We start from the raw sequence: 5147 nt of genomic DNA on the forward strand, positions 1-5147 counted from the left end.
TTGCGATAATTATAAAATGAACCTCACTCTTAAAAGTTTGCAATAATTATAAATTGACGTCGTTTTTTTTTCTTAGTAAAGCTCTGAACAATTGATGAATGGTTAACCTTAATGGACAGTTGATATCAGCCTTCACTTTTTACAGGAGGACCATGTTCTCATTTGATATGCCCCTATATGTGCGTATGTGTGTGTAAAAGATTGGGCCCAGTTATTAATGCATAGGGCATTGTACATAGGGGTGGATAGAGGCCAACCAAACATTAAACATGTAAGTTTGGGTTTATTTAGTTAAGATGTCAAGTCGCACTACAAGAAAAATGCTCATAGACAACACCACAAAGACAACAGTTTTTAACAAAAGTGTTGTCTTTTGTTTAAAAGACAACATTTTTGTCCAAAACTGTTGTCTTTGATGCAACACTTTTGCCAAAGACAACGATTTTTACCGAACCATTGTCTTTGTGCATTTTGTGAAAAGACAACACCACAAAGACAACGGTTTGTTTAAAACCGTTGTCTATGTGCGTATTTTTTTTAAAGACAATAGTATTATTTAACCGTTGCTGTTAGTGTGTTTTCTTTAAGTGCTTTTGAGTACACAACACTACAAAGACAACGGTATTTTAAAACCGTTGTCTTTCCTCAGTCTTTATTTTAAAAAATACAATAGTTTTATTTAACCGTTGTCGTTTGTTTGTTGTCTTTAAGCGCACTTGAATACACAACACTACAAAGACAACAATTTTAAAAAACCGTTGCCGTTACACGCTCTTAATTTTTTTTTAAGACAACGGTATTATTTAACCGTTGTCATTGCTGTGTTGTCTTTAAGTGCTCTTGAATACACAACACTACAAAGACAACGGTTTTTTAAAACCATTGTCTTTTTTTTTTCAGTCTTTATTTTTATAAAGACAATGATTTTATTTAACAGTTGTCGTTTGTGTGTTTTCTTTAAGCGCACTTGAATACACAACACTACAAAGACAACGATTTTATAAAACCATTGTCGTTACACGTTCTTAATTTTTTTTGGACAACGGTATTATTTAACTGTTGTCGTTGGTGTGTTGTCTTTAAGTGCTCTTGAATACACAACACTACAAAGACAACTGTTTTTTAAAATCGTTGTCTTTCCTCAATCTTTATTTTTAAAAAGACAATGGTTTTATTTAACCGTTGTCATTTGTGTGTTGTCTTTAAGCGCATTTGAATACACAACACTACAAAGACAACGATTTTATAAAACCGTTATCGTTGCACGGTCTTTATTTTTTTAAGACAACGATTTTATTTAACCGTTGTCTTTGGTATGTTGTCTTTAAGGGTACTTGAATACACACTTTTATGTGCGTCACTTTTAACAATACCGGTTTCAACAACACTCAATACACACTATGTGCGTGACTTTTAACAACACCGGTTTCAACAACACTCAATAGACAACGGTTAAACACCGTTGTCTTTCTAGAAAAGACAATGGTTAAAAGTCGTTGTCTATGTGCATGACTTTTAACAACACCGGCTTCAACAACATAAATTTTACCTCAAAGACAACAGTTTTTAACCGTTGTCTATGTGCATTTTTCTTGGAGTGCGCTAGAGGTATTTGTTATAATATGGACCAAGATTAATTTTATATTTTAAATTTTGGTATAAAACTACATTCATATTATATATCTGTCGTTAATATATTATATGCCTTCGATCAAGGGCGAACACAGAAAATCATATGAGTGGGGGCGAAGGTTAAATAACGTTAGAAATGTCAATGACAAAATATCAAACACTCATAACTCATAATAAGGTTCAAATACAAAATACATTATAAATTACAATAGAATGTTTTTGATAGACTACATGATAGTTAGGGGTGAAGCCAAAAATATACTTGAGTGGGGTGAAAATGTGAAATAAATACTATAAAAATATTTATGACAAAATATGAAACATAATTAATTAGATAAAATAATTTGTATCGAAAAGACACTATATTCATAAATACTTTTTAATTTTAATTTCTTTTAATTAATTAGATCAACTTTAAGTAGTTTTTATAAATTAATTCGAATACGATCAAATATAACATAAACTTGTATACAACATTAATTAAATTATTCCTAAAAGGTAGACTAAAAGAACATCTAATTTGTTAATTAAATGATTCATAAAAAGTAGACTAAAAAAACATTTAATTTTTCTTGTGAAGGGATGAAATTAAAGAGGTAAAATAAAAAAGAAAAGCTAAGAATAAGTGGTGCTAGAGGTGGGCGTTTCGGGATTTGGTTCGATTTTTGTTTTCGGTTTCAATTTTGGTATCAGTATTAAAAAAAAAAAAAGATACCATTTGGTTTAACATTATAGTTTGCTTCAGTTTTGGTTCGGTTAGAAAAAGTTCAGTTTCAGTTCGAAATTAGTTCGGTTCGGTTTAAAACCCCAATTTTCAACATTTTCTAATTTTTCAAACACACTACCAAACAATACATACTCACATAGTCCAAATCCAAAACATGGTATAACAAAATAGCAATCCAAAGTTTAACACACTACTAAATACTAATTACCAAACATCACTTGTGTTCGTACCAAAGGGTTGAAAACAAGTCTGGGGGGGGGGGGTGAAAACAAGTCTAGGTGTTTCTTTTAAAATTTTAACGATTCGTCCAAGTAAATCGAAAGGTTACTTCACCGGTTCGTTGCGAATGCACAGTTGAAATGTTAACCATTTTAGTAGTTTGAATGTATTTTTGTTATTCTTAAAAATTATGATTTAAGTGAGATAGAGTATGTAAATGAGTAGTAAAAATAAATACAGAGAGAGAGATTTTTATAGTGGTTCGACCAAATCAAGCCTACTTCACTATTCTTTTTAAAACTCCTAAGGAGGTTTGCACTAATCCATTTAGTACAAAAGATCACTCAAGCCTTGAACACTAATTGCCGACCTTGAGTATCTAGATTTTTCAACTCAACACGAGTTTACTCCACCTCTTTCTACTTCTATTGAGTAGAGTTTCAAATGGTTGAATATAAATTTCTTCAATCTCCAACTAGAAGTTTTGGCTTTGAATAATTTTGATCTTTTTGGTTTGAGCAACACAAGCCTCTAAAATCTTGATAGTTCTTTATAGTTCTTTATAGCAACACAAGCCTCTAATCCATTTAATCTTGACCAGCATCTTCTTCAGTCTTTGGAAGAGGGTATATATAGGCATTTTGAAAAGGATCTGTTGGAGGGAAAACCCTTTTCAAAAGTCTATTATATCTAGTGAGTAAAGACCAGTGTGTAATCCGAAGGTTAGGTAGACTTGTCAGACTTTCCCTCCATTAGAGACTTATTTTGTGCTGAATATATCTTTTTGCTATGCACTAAATGTCTAGACTTTTTAAGGAAGGTGTTGGTCCTGAATAGATAGAGGAGTGAGTCGAGAGGGGGGGGGGGGTGAATAGACTCACTAGCATTTTGAAAATTTTCTTAACGAACCAATGCTCTTTCTCAAGAGAGATGAGTGAGGATTCGGTCAAAGTTATATATGCAGCAGAAAGACTTGGTTTCTTTTAGATTAACTTTGCATGTTCGACTATTTACGTAAAATAATATGGCTTGTCGATTAGATGAGATGCAAGCAGTATGTAAAACGAATAAGTAAAGAGAGAGAATTTTTATAGTGGTTCGGCTGTTAACGAAGTCTAGTCCACTCTTCTTCCCAGCTCGTGAAGGATTGCACTAATTTCTCATTTAGCACAATGTCACCACCAAGTCTGCATCCTTGATTACAAAGATGGACAGTAAACTTGCACCATAGGTTTTTCAACTCCTCGAGCTTACTCCGCCTTTTTCTACTTCAGAATTGAGAGTGTTGTTTAGAAAAAAGGGTATCTTCTTATCTCCAACTGAAATCTCGGCTTGAATGAGTCCGAATGTGTTCGTTGAAGCAGCTTATGATTTCTTTTAGTTCTAGATGTTAACTTTGAAACTTTTTCTCTCTTCTCAATCACTGGTCGCTTGCAACTTGTAAACATAAACTTTTTGAAAGCTTGTATGTTCTTAGAATGAATAGCACCTCCTTTTGAATGGGAATGTGGTATTTATTGGTGAGGAATTTTGTCCTGTTGGAGGGAAAACAAAATTTCAAACTACCTTTGACTAGTGAGTATTAACCGCTGGGTATTGAGCTCATGTGGGTGTCAGTACTTTCTAGCCGTTTAACCATAATGCATGCAAACTTTTTGTCCTATAGTTCTGCACAAAAGGACATGACATTTCATAAAAGTTGACTTTGGGATCTGTTCTTAAGACTCGGTTTGTCCAATTATCCCACACTTAAGGCTTCAGATAGAGAATCGCTCAGAGAATGTTTCTGGCTTGTCCAAACGAATCGTGTAACGACTTGTGCCTTCGGTGCTCAACTATGAATGATTCACTTTATCATTCGCCCCATAACTTCTCAAATGATTGTTCTTATCATTCGGGCTTGATAACTTCAAGAGGTAGACCCACTATGGTTCGGTCTTTTGGTAACCCCTTGGCTTTTGTCTTCTTATCTTCATGTCTTCAAGTCTTCAATCTTTCATGATTCGTCCATGATATAGAACCAACGAGAGCTATCAACTAATTTGAATGAAGTATGACGAGTTGATGTCCACGAGTACATACTGACTACTCTTCTAGTTAACAATTCGACTATCGATTCATTCAACTTAAAAACTCGACCTGACAAACGAATTTGAGGTTCTAAACTCCTAAATTTGATATCATCAAAATCTAAGTACAAATGTAATACCAGAGATTTTCTTCTTTCAATATTAACCCATTTGAACCCCGATGTCATTCCTATTCTTTCTTCCATTTTTATTTGACCTTTACGCCATATTCATTTGACCTTTGAGCCATATTTATTTGGACCTACTATTCATTTATAATACCTTGGTGTGTATTTTAATTATTATTTAAAGTACCATATTTTTAATAGTTATATATAAGTAGCAAATTATATATTTTTATAAATAAATATACATGTGTATGCGCATGTATGTGTTTTATATACATATATACATACATATATATATATATATATATACATATATATATATATATATATATATATATATATATATATATATATATATATATATATATATAT

This window comes from Ipomoea triloba, chromosome 11, assembly GCF_003576645.1.
Source record: "Ipomoea triloba cultivar NCNSP0323 chromosome 11, ASM357664v1".
NCBI lineage: Eukaryota > Viridiplantae > Streptophyta > Magnoliopsida > Solanales > Convolvulaceae > Ipomoea > Ipomoea triloba.